We start from the raw sequence: 13055 nt of genomic DNA, 5'->3' as shown, positions 1-13055 counted from the left end.
AAAAACCCAAAATCAGTTCTGCTTCTGATAAGTTGTTATTACTTGTGTGGATAGTCATCAGAAAAGCCCCTGTGCTGAGGGTAGAAAACAACCAATGAACAGACTGGTCTTACCAACTGACTATGGAGGCTGAAGCATTGCCTGCTCTGGAGCAAAAAGGTGTGCAACTGACCACCTCCTGGATTTGAGAGGACAGTTCATGGAGATTCACACAGCATTCTAGACTTGGCCTACACACGTGAACTGCCACTGTCATCAGAAAATGTCAGCATAGGAAACCAGACCTGCCTATAAGACCCTGGCCAAGGCTGAAACCTGTGCGGGGACAGATTCCTGAGTCAACAGGCCAGGGCATTCTCGGCAGGTAAATCATACTGGGGTGTTTTATCCCATACAGAGGCTTCCACTGGATCTTGAATGAACTCTTCACATTCTTTATAATCCCTAGACACAGGGGCAATTGAGCACTTCAACAAAAAAGGTTTAAATGGGTGATGGGAGGGGACAAGACAAGCCCAGCCTGGACCATGCATCTCAGGCAAGAAGTCTGGGGTCTCAATGCATCAGTTTCCTGCAAGGGCATTTCTTTTTTGTGTCGTACATTGGATCGAACTGTCTATTCTAGAAAATGTGTTTCTCTGGTATAAAATTATTCCTGACAAAAGATCTGGGTTCCCACAGAGATCACTGCCTCAAGACTAGGACAGACAGCCTGGGTGGCAATACCCGGGCAACCCTCACCTCAAGTGCCATAGAACAAATAGGGGAGGCGTTGGGCAATTATCATTTTGTACTTGACTTGACTAATGCTTTCTTTAGTATTCCTCTACACCCAGACAGCCAGAACCAGTTTACCTTCATTTGGGAGGCGAGACAGAGAACCTTCACCATGCTCCCACAAGTGTACCCACATAGCCCCATCATATGCCATGGCATGGTTGCCACTGACCTCAAGTGGTGGACTCCCCCTGCCAAGGTGGCAGTATTCCACTATAGTGATGTTGTCATGCTGATCTCTGACTTGTTTGCTTCTTTGCAGACTGCAGCTGGTGAGGTAGTCATGCACTTGCAGACGCGGGGATGGGTGGTGAACGAGAGAAGGACACAGGGGCCTGATTTGTCAGTCAAGTACTTGGGTGTTATCTGGTCGGGTAAGATGCGAGTGAGGCCTCAAGCAGTGACAGATAAGGTCTAAGCCTACCCCCGCCAAGAAACTGTGAAGCAACTACAAGCATTTGTCAGGCTTCTAGGGTATTGGCACCCCTTCACGCTCTATTTAGCCCAAACCCTATGGCCCCTATATAGGTTAGTGAAGAAAGGAAATGAGACTGAGGGAGAAAGAAACAGAAATATTGGGTGAGAAAGTGATACGAGGAGCTAGAGGGGAAGAGAATGAGTGAGAGAGAGACAAAGAGATGAAGACTGGGGAGAGAGAGACAAAAGGTGAGACTGTGGAGAGCTCTAGAGAGTGAGGGTATAAGAAGAAGAGAGAGCCCATAAGAGAGGAGACAGAGACACACAGAGTGTGAAGAAAGGAGCAGTGTGGGACTGAGAGAGAAAGGAAGAGGAGGCCTTCCAGCAGGCGAAGTTCACTGTAAAACAAATAGAGGCTTTAGGAGTGTTAATGCAGGGTCAGTTGGAGGTAGCCTGTTACCCTGAGGGGTATGGGTGGGGCCTGTGGCAATGGCAAAGCAACAAGAGAGTGCCACTGGGATTTTGTTTTTTTTTTTAGCAGCAAGGAGTAGAAGAGAGATACAGCATGTCGGATAAACAGTCATGCACAGCGTATAATGCCCTACTGCAAGTGAAAGCAAGTCCTTATAAAGTGCCGAGTCCCCCTTTGCTGGGAGCATTGGAACAGGATTAAATACCTCTCGTCCCCTCATGGTGATGGATTTGACCCCCTGACAACAGTATGCTGGAACCCTGCTAGTTGTTGCCAATAGTTGGTTAGGGAAGCAAAAGCAAAGTGTACAGGAAGGGACATAGCTGTCACCCAAGGGTTGGCTTTGCACATGCAGCTCACATGGGTGGCTGTACCTGCCGTATGGCTGGGTGGGGAGCTGTACCTGGGGGCGGCCATACATAACTGCTAGTATTTACACTGCCCTCCTCAGTGTTCCCAGCAACAGGCAACCTGTAACAGCCTGGCAGAGATACTGGCACACATTATGGTGGTTTTACCCCTTGGCTCTGTTCTCACCCCAGGCTGCCACTGTAGATGTAGAGTGGCAGGTAGAGGCATTAGCCAGACATACCACGGCTGCACTTAAAGACACCAGGTGGGCTATCGCCCTTCTGAATGGGGAGACTCAACAAATATGGAAGGTCATCCTTCAGATTAGGATGGACATTGACATCCTGACTGCTGCCCAGGGTGGCACTTGTGCCATGGTAAAAACTGAATGTTGCATATATATCTCTGATGCCTCTAAAAATGTGTCTTTGGCTCTGCAGGACTTGCAGCAACACATCGCTGCTATTGGACATGGTGCCACTAACCCCTTCTCCAGCTGGCTGCAATCCCTCCCATCTGCCTGGAGGACAGGCTTCTGGGTGATATTGGGACTCTTATTACTAAGTCTTTTCCCTGTGTTGTGGGTTATACTGTGTATGTGGTCTCCTTTTGCAGTGCGCCTCTGCATACCAAGTCTGAGGACTGTCATGGAAGTGTGGCGGGGGTGGGGGTGGTAAGATTGTAAGGACATTAGGAGGGTATGCAGGGGTGGAGTGTAGGGTAATGCTATTTAGCTATATGCATCCCCTCCTAATGGAGTCAGTTTTGCTCTTCTCCTTAGCATGCTGGGGATGAACTTGGGATGGACTTGAGCTAAGGTACAAGGCCAGGAGTGGTGTGACTGGGCCAGTGGCAACAGAAAGAAAAACATCTGGGCCTGGACGTGAAGTCCTTGGGAATGCTGGCTGCCCGGGAACTTGGGAGAAAAACAAATGAGCCTTAGTCCCAGCTGGAATGGTATATAAGCTTGTGTCCCCTGCTAGGTGGTTGCAGACTGCTAAACTGCTCCAGCCACTGCCTTGGGCTCACTATCCCATAAGTAAGCTCCCCAATAAAATATATGTCATGATCACTGGTTCCTGAGTCTTTCTTCAGTCTCTTGGAGAGGCGACTGACCTTGGGTTCAGGTGCTGCTGGCTTGTTACACAACAGGTGGTCAGTACCACAGAAATAAACAGGCAGCGATAAGGGGCTGAATGTATTGTGGGTGGCACTCCTCTTCACTTAGGCACTAGGCATCAGAAGTTTTTGCTGATTTGTTTAAAATCCTTCCTTGATAGAACACTGAGGGGAACTGGAGCTAATTTTTCTTCTGTCTTTCTCACTAATAACTTTTCTTCGTTCTTACTAATGAATGAACCCAAATTCTCTAGCTAACACTTTTTTATATCCAGGTTCACATGTTTTACTGGGGGAAACAAACCCAGGACCAAAATCAAACCAAACAATAAATAAAATCTGGCTTTGGATTCAGGTATATCTGGTTTGAATCCCAGCTCTGCCACTTAGTAACAGTGAAATTGAGTCTCAGTTTTTTTTTTTTTTTAATGTAAAATGAGGTTAAGGAGCCCAGGTGGTGCTATGGTTGTGTGTTTGGCTGCTCAGCATTCTATTTACTTGTTTCAGATTATTTCTTTTTCTTTTTCTAAATCCATTCTTACTACTTATTCATTTTTACATAATTTTCTAATCACTAGATTTGAGACTATACATTAGATTAAGATTTTGCTCACCCCCAGATCTGATCAAAGTGAACCTAAGAAGAGCTTACATTTGATCTAATATGCCCTCTGCTGAGACCAATCCCTAATTTGACCAAACCTGTAAGGACTTGGCTGACCTTTCAGGGTCTTGGTGTTAAATTTCTGTAAATATCACTACATTCCTTTAGCAAGTAGTCTGCTTACATAAGACTGCAGTGCAAATCCTCTCTCTAAATCCTCAGAGGTTAGAGTTTGTAAAAATGCAAAATTCTATGACAGTAGCTACTGCTTTTCTTTGTGGAGAAATTGGAATCCTAGTTACATCCAATAAAGCTTTCTAACCCGATGCTACCTCTGGAGGGAGACATAGTCCAGCTTTTATACCGATTCCATCCCTCTCATCTTTTACTTTTTCTGCAGGACCGCTGTTCGCTTTCAGCAGCCACTGACGCTGCTAATAGAACTGGCTGTTGGGCGAGAGGCGGAGGGAGGCTACGCCGTCTAGTCCTGCCATCCTTTTTCACTGCTTAACTCAACCAGGAGTGTCGGGACATATTCTCTTCCCGCATTATACAGGGAGGCCAGTCGCTCCGTAATCCCTAGACAGCCAGGCTGGGTGGAATAGGGAGTAGGGTGGAAGATAGGATTCTGCCCTTTAAGGAAGGTGACTTCCTAGAAGGTACCACCAGTGTCTTTTGACAGTACAGCGCTTGGGGTGGGACGCGAACAGGAGGCTTTGGTTGCTAAAAGGCTTACTTTTTAAAATTTTTTTCTGGTGATCTGGATTTGTTTCCTCTGTCCTCTTCTCCCCCACCCCCTACCTTTCTATCCTTCAGCCTTAGCGAAGTGAAACAAGGCGACAACTGCTCGCCTGTGTTCGATGTTGGAACTTGCACCTTCTCCTCGGTGGTGAAGGGGCCAGAGCCCTGGGGACAAGGGAACAGCGGCGAGTTTCCCTTCCGGCCCACCATGCCTGAAGGGGCAGCGGTTGGGCTGTGTGTGGCTCTGCCCGCAGCACTTGCAGGGGGGCTTGAGGGGCTGCAGCTGGCCAGGAGGAGCTGCTAAATGGACTCTAGGTGACGGCGCAAAGTCTCCAAGAGGGCACCTGCAGAGACCTATCTGCGAACGAGAGCAGCGGCACCCGGACCGAGAAACCCAGGCTTCTTACAGAGGGGGATCGGCCGGGGTCAGAGCCTCTCCTTTCTGCCCGGAGCCTCCTCAGCAACTCCTCATATTGAAGACCCTAAGACCTTCGAGAGCCAGGCAACTCGAGAAGTAGGTGGCGGAGGTTGCTTTCCTGAAGGTGAATCATCTTGTCCAATTGCCTTTCCCGGGGAAGCAGAAGGGACGGCTGGAAAATGTGTGAGCGTGTGTGTGTGTGAGAGGGAGAGGCAACGTGAGGCGAGAAGAAAAGTCTTTACTCGGCGTTAAAGGCAAACAAATCAGAGATGGAATAAAAGCGGTAATTGCTGCAAGACCGCCTCAATTCTCGCAGTCGGGGAAGCTGAGCACACCCCGGGCATCCGGCGAGGACAGCCGGGTGACTGCAGGCGCGGCCAAGGGCTGCGGGACTTTGGCTTTTCGTCAGTAAACAAATCTTTTGATTACTTTGACACTGTGGAATAAAGAGAGGGGAAAAAGGACGAGGCTAACGCGCTCCACCCTCCACCTGCTTTGGGGGGTTACCAGTTTGGATGTCAGGAGACTCCTGAGCCCTTTTTGCCATCGGAGAAGGAAACGCACACACACACACACAAACGCGCGCGCGCGCACACACACGCACGCTCAGGGCCACACTCACACGCCCTCCACGAGCGCACACCACCAGACTTCTGTTCCTTATGCCCCTGGATAGCGAGGGCGGATTGGCATCTTGGAAGCGATGCAAGAGCGATAAGGCTGGCGCGGGTCCGCGGAAGCTGCAAGAGCATCGCTAGGTGTTGCCGCCACCGCGAAGCGGGGCTGCAGGTAAGTGCGAGCCGTGCCTTTGGCCCGCGGCCGGCGCGAGGGGCTCGGGCGGCAGATGGAGGACTCGGGACCCGGGAGCCCCGGTGGGCACACGTCTCCTCTCCCCTTCCCCTGGGGTCTTGGACTGTAGGGGAGTTGCCTGGAGAAGGCGAGAGGTGAGAGCAGATGCTGGCTGAGCGGTCAGCGTCTACCTCGCAGGCAGTCAGGATAGGGGCGGGGGTAGAGGGACGCAGAGGAGGGTACAAAGCACGCGAAGAAGGTTCCTTGAGCGATCCCCTACCTCTCCTCTCTGCTCCATTTCTCCTAACCTAGCGAGCGACCCGGGTTTTAATTCGATCCCTCAATCAGACCAATCCCGGCTGGTAACCATTTTGGACTCCGATTCAGGAGTTGGGGTCGAATTCAAGGGAGGATCACTGGGATGCGCCAGGTCGCCTTCCTGAAATCCTTACTTTCTGTCCACTTCTGATTAGTTAATTTTCAGGCCTGTCTGCAAAGGGTGGGCGTTTCAGCCAGGCTATTGATTTCTCCACCTCTAACTATTTTCATAAAGAATCGTGTCGATAAGTTCCTGAGCCCCAGTTATCTGCATATTTATTTAGATTTGGGGATTGGACGCTTCATTACTGAATGGTTCACCCGAAAGCTTTGGTAAAAGATCATTTTACGTTCTGAAAAAGAACATCTTAGGGAAACTAATGGTTTTTCATTTCTTTCCGGATAGATGTCTCCCAAAGCTTGCCAATACTACACGGGTTGTCTGCCCAACTGCTGTCCCTCCCCCTTCTATTCCAAAAGGCTACTTTCCTTCCAAAAGGCTACTTTCCTACCAAGAAGTGTTTCCTTCAGGCTGCCGATTTTCACTGATCTGTGGGGAACGTGTTATTTCCAGAAACTGCTTTGTAAAGGAAAGTTTGAGATCCATCGTCCTATTTTAAATATCCTAGAGCTTCAGGGTGAGCTATTCAGTCTCCACTTGAAAAGGACCAACTGTAGGCGCTGGCGGAGCTTCCGGGTAGACGCGACGATTGCCTATTCAGTATTCCACTTCCTGACCGAGTGTTAAAACAATTGCCTGAAGCGCTTGGAATCAAATGTGTCGTTACTACAGTGGCTAGCCTTTCTTCCCTCTGTGCTGGGCGAGGTTGGCTTGTGGCAATAAGGTGGAAAAGAAAATAATCCTCATCTTGTGAGTGCCAAATTCCCTCTTGAATTTTGGAGGCCCCCCGCAAAGCAAAAAACCAACAAACCCTATCTCCCCACCCCCTACCAAAAAAACAAAAAACAAAAATCTTAATCCATATGCAACTTTCATTCTGAAGAGTTCCTCAAAGCACTCAGTGTATAAGGGTCCTTCACTCAGGACAGGATGAATTTAAATCACTACAGACTGGATGATAATTATCTGGTTCCTGTCTTCCTAACTAGATTGTTTTAGACATCAGCATTCAGACTGTTACAAATTAACACTTAAAAACTGCTCTATTAGGCAATATAAGTTAAGACAAATGAGTAATTAAGATTTCTGTTTAAAATGCTAAATTGCAATAACTAGCAAAGGAGATTAAGAACACTTCTAAAGCCTTTTAAAAACCAGAGCATTAAGGTTATTTGTATTTACTCCAGCATTTCCATGTTTGCAAATGTCCTCTCAGGCTGGTGAATCTTTTACAATTTCAAAATTGGCACCTAGCATTCTATATTTTAAAAAATATCGGACATGCTTAATTTTCCTTTTTTTCCTACTTTATTCTGTTCTGAATTTCATCCTGAGTCAATTGTATGGATCTCGACCTTTTTAGAACTCTAATTCTTGAAGCCTAAAGGCCACCAGTAACCACACTGGAATTTATTTTATTTTTATTCTCCTAAATTTTGAAAAAAATTGGGTTGTGTTTTTCATAGATACAATATTATGAGAGCAGTGTTACTATCTACCAAATACTTAGACACGGGAACTCTTTTAAGAGGCAGAACACAGTTTTCGGTGTTGCCTTATTTAAATTAGGCATTTGTTGAGATTATAATATTGTTTCTGTAAAATCCAACTTTGGAGATTAAAATATTATTTCCTTTCTTGCCTTTAAAAAAAAAACTTAATAGTTTAAGATGCTTGAACTTACGTATTTATATATAGTGCTGTGATGATATCTCTTAAAGAAGAACCAAGAAACCTTGACATTAAAGCAAACGCCTCTAATACTACAAGTTGTGCTAGAGGAGAATCCAAGGTTTCTGAGTAAGTGTAATTTGTAATCTGTAAACATTAGCTATTTTAACAATGACAAATTGGAAAATGTAGATTCATTGAGGTGTCCATGGATCTATGTCAAAATAGATACACATTGCTTAGAGACTGCATTATAGTATTTACTAACCACCAAGTTTTAAAATGTGATAACATGGCTGTAAAAAGATCTGTTTTTAGACATGGCCACTTTTCCTTTTTAAAAATTTATGCAGTGATGAAACTTAGGAGGTGATAGAAGATTTTATAAAAAAAATTATTTTATATATCATAAAATTTTAGTAGTCCTGGATCCAGTATCTTTAATATAGTATTTTAATGATGATCCTTTTAAAGTGTGGTTTTGACTATTCCAATGTTCAAAGTGCATCTTATGGGTGATTTATCACTAACTGCTGGTTATGGATTACCGTCTACAGGTAGAGAAAGATGTGCCTCTCCAGCATTTCCCAGGCATTTCTTATCACGCTCCCTAAGAAAAGGTTCTGTCAGATTCTGCCCAAGTTCAGCTGTGGCTGCAAAGCTGATGACCATTTGCGTCTCTGATGCATGTCCAAACTAGGAATATTCCAAAATGTCATCCGTTATGTCTGATGTATCTGAAAAGATGAAATAACTAGAGTGCAAACAGTTGGGTGCCCCTGGTTTTACTTCTGCAGTGTTTTATTAGGGATGCCTCATTAAGTCGCATTATTCTGCAGCTGTTGTGTTCATTGAAGATTCAAGTAAAAATAAGGAACTTTACTGGGCAATGCAGTTTTGTTTTCTTGGTTAAAAACCGTAAGTTGAAGTAAAATAAGCATCCAACATAGTCCCGTTTGATCGGTGGCTGACATTTACAAAAGCAATTTATCAATCTGTTATTAGTAGGGTTCCACCAAAACAAAGAAACACATTAGCATAGACCGTTGCTAGATACGAAGGCCAAGCCAGCTGAATCAACCTCATATCTGGTCCACGTGCTTGTGTCACATTTCACATGATATATCTTGCTTATGAGCTATTGATTTTGTAGTGCCATGTAAGGTGAAGAATTTGCTATTTGGGTTGAAAATTCTTTGGTTAACTTTATTTTGAACTACTTGGAGCATATAAAACTATAGCTGTAATTATTCCATTGCAAGACAAGCAATAATTTCACAGAGCAACCGTAAGTTTTTTTTTTTTAAGAGAACAGTTTTACTCTAGGTTTAAAGCACAGTCTGAAACAGAGGCCTAAAAATTAGTTTCTGTTTCTTAGTTGTCATTAACCGTTGATTTATTGGATAATTTTCAGAAGGTGTCATTCTATTCATTCATTCATTCATTCAGTGTCCTTGTAAATGAAATAAAACTGACAATTCTTGTCTTCCACTTATTCTTATAGAAATTTTAAGAGGAATGGCTAGACTTACTGGAATTTGAGGAAAGATATTTAAATACATTTGTATACACACATATATATACATATATGTATACACACACATACGCTTTTAATGATAGCCATGTACGATACTGGTTTTATGGAAAAGGGGGCAAGAATAACTTTATAGTTGTCCACATTAATAGTTTTTTACTATTTTATATGATTTGACCTACAGTGCAACAAGGTCCTTTATAATGGAAGTTTTATTGCTTGAGCCATTGTTACACTATTTTTCCCTTCAATTTTTCTTTTGGAATTTTTTCTTTTGCTAGACTATCAAATGCAAAGAAGTCAATTTTTCCTTCTATGAAGGGACACTTTGGGATGTGTTTATTGACACCACGACTAGGAATTTTGACACATTTTAGACACTGAACGTATCTGTATGCAGTACTTATTAACTATACACCTCTGCAGTCAAAACACAAACTATGGGTTACATTAGAACACACTATTCTGGTTTACAAATGGTTAGCTACACATTTTTCAGAAACATATCGATACTGTATTCCAAATTTATATTAGATCTCCAGAGCCCACCTACTTCCAATATGTATAACACATGTATATGTTGGATCCCATCCTGTGCTGTAATGGCAGGCAAGCCAATAAATCGACTGTATGCAAATCTTGCCTATTTAGGTAACTGATTGTTATTGTCATTGGAAAACATAACTTCCCATTTGCTTGGGATTCAGATGAACAGTGATTATATAAGCTTTAAGGAAATTATTCCATTTTGTTCACAGTGGTCCATATAAGGCATGAGATATAACCAAGGAATCAGAGCTTACATGCTTATGTTAAATAAAGTTCTTTTAATCACTTTCTTCAATCTCTTAAATTACTGCGCAGTAGCTGTAATTGTTTTATGATTTCCCCTGAATGGCCAGTTAACATAAGGTACATCTCCCTGTCCCCTAGCAATAGCACAAACGTAGCCATTTAATTAAATTTATATTTGTATTGCCTCTTTTATACAGGAGATTTTGGAAACCCTTTACAGAGAGATTCAATGATGTGATAATGTTCATTCTAGCAATTATGGTTGTAGGCTGAATTTAGTACTTTGACAAAATAGGACAAACAGCCAAATAAGTCTCCTTTGCTCTTTTATTTCTTTGTGCTGTGTAAAGCTAATTCTCCATATGAAGCGTCGAGAGTTCACAGTAGCTTTTGATGAATGCAAGGTTTGTTTTACTAAATATTTTTACATGTTTATGTTTTTTTATGAACTAGTCACTATATAATCGCATGCATATGAATGGGCAACTGTCTTGACCTTTAAAGGTCATACAGAGATTTTAAACCTTTCAATTTGCAGTGTTAATTGCTTATGGCCTCCTGTAGCTGCATAGGGAGCTTTCTGTTGAGCTAAATAATACAGAATAATATTTTGGTTTGCTTTGCTGGATTATGCAGCTCTTTATAAGCAAAGGAAGCCCTGGTGGCGTAGTGGTTAAGTGCTACTTATGGCTGCTAACCAAGAGGTCGGCAGTTCAAATCTGCCAGGTGCTCCTTGGAAACTCTGTGGGGCAGCTCTACTCTGTCCTATAGGGTCGCTATGAGTCGGAATTGACTCGACGGCAGTGGGTTTGGTTTGGGTTTTGGTTTTATAAGCAAAACTATGAAGCCCACATTAGGCTCTGTGACAGGAAGATTTTTGGAAAGTTATATTTGTGCTTTGGTATTAAAGTTTTCAAGCCAGAATGACTTGGGTTATGAGGAGACATATTCTTTCAAGTGCAAAAACCAGATCATTCAAAGTTATTATCTGTATTTAAAAATTGTGCCATGGTTTTATTTTTCCTTCTTTTCTTTTTCTGAAAGTCTTTTACTAAAAGTTTCCCCCCTTTTTTGTTTTCTTTTTCTAAAAGTCCTTCTTGGAGATTCCAATGAGAATTGCACTTAAATACGTGAGGAAGTAAGTACGCTTGCTGTCTCCTGCTCTGTTATGAGAAAGACCATCTACATGAGAGAAGCAAGGTGTGTTATTTGTCCTCCTCTGCTTTTTCCTGGCTTCATATTTATTTGTCTTTAAGGATTAGAGAAAGCAAAGGCGGGCAACTAAAAGACGGTTATGTGATCATAGATTTGGTCCATAACCAACCTCAACCTAGTGATAGAACAGAGACTTTGTTAGAATATATACTTTAAGAAGGCAGGCCTTCTATAGCCCTCAAATCTGATCTGCTCAAACAATAGAGGACTATGTGCTGATGGAGTAAATTTGTGATTGCTCAGAGGGCCTGTTCAGATCATATACACTTTAAAAAAATTTTTTATCTGCATTAGTTTATGGAATGTTTCAAATTTACAGAGTCACTGCCCAGTGCTATTTCATTTATGGTGAATAAACCTGGTTTTTGTTATCATTTCTTTCTTAGTTTGGCTTTACCTTATTAAAGGTGTGTGGTGAATGGCATACTCAAATCTCAGGCTGCTGGAGAGTTCAGAGCATTCCTTCTTAGAAATGGCCATCAGGCCCATCAGGAACAGTGACCTGGTCCTGTTTTTGGTTTGTATTTCCTTCGGGAGGCTGAGTTGAAATGAGTGAAACAGCTCTAACTATAGTTTTCCTATTTTCTGGCACATAAGGAAAAAGGAGGTAGGTAACCTACATCTCAGGCAATCCAAGGGTCAGAGTGAAAGGCATTGAAATCACATACCTCATAAAACAAAGGCCCCATTTTAGGCAGCTTTAGGGGCAAGGAAAATTTTTAACCTAATTTTTTTTTTTAGCTTTAGTTCTTGAAATGTTATATGACAATAGTTTCCTGCTAAAATATGTATTTTGCATTATCGAGAGCCCCTGTTCGATTGATCGTTGATGTGTTTATAAACATATGTTTGAGATTGGGTCAAGATTTAGTCTTTGCTATTTGAAGATATTTACTCCTCACATTGTTGAGCGGTTAAAATTCATTAGCTTGCCATTTCAGTTAGCAGATAAATTTTGAAAATGACTACTGTAAAACCAGTGTGGTGCAGGGGTAAGAACTCTGGAGATGCTTTTGTAGCTCTACCAATAAATAACCATGTAACCACAAGACATTCGCTTTATTTCTCTCTGAGCCTCAGTTTCTCAGCCAAGTATTTCATCAGTGGATTTTTCAAGACCATTAAATATATATTTTTCTACATGTCCAGAACTACTAAGTATTTGACATGGGCAGTAAGATAGTATTGCATGACATGCTTTCTTCCTTTAGGAGTTTACATTTTGGTTAGGAAGACAAGAGCCGTTTAACACATAGTTCCTGGTATACCATTAAATGCTCTTCAATAAATAAATGAGTTGTTCAGCTGTGTAAGAGCAGGGTGATGATGATGTTGATGATGATGATTATGGTTATGACTAAAGACTTCATAGACATAGGGACATAAAACTGAATTGCAACTAAATCTTATAATTCAGTTTAGTTTGCTAATCTGCATCATGCTGTTTTGTAACAAAACAAGTTGTGATAGGCTGTGGATCTCAGGACTGGACTGGATATATCTTCTGAGGGTATATATCTTTGCTTTACTGATGGTTTTCATAGCTGCTGAAATAGAATGGTTTGGTTTGATCAAGCCAAGTAGAATTAGGCTTACAAATGAATACTCTTCATAATAAACACTTTTGATAATAAACACATTCAATCAGAATCAGTATGAAGTTTTGAGAATTTATTCAATTATTCGATAAATATTTATTGAGCATTCTTTGGT

This window comes from Elephas maximus, chromosome 4 (genome assembly GCF_024166365.1).
Source record: "Elephas maximus indicus isolate mEleMax1 chromosome 4, mEleMax1 primary haplotype, whole genome shotgun sequence".
In the NCBI taxonomy this organism is placed as follows: Eukaryota; Metazoa; Chordata; class Mammalia; order Proboscidea; family Elephantidae; genus Elephas; species Elephas maximus.
Note: the sequence above shows the minus strand (reverse complement) of the source record.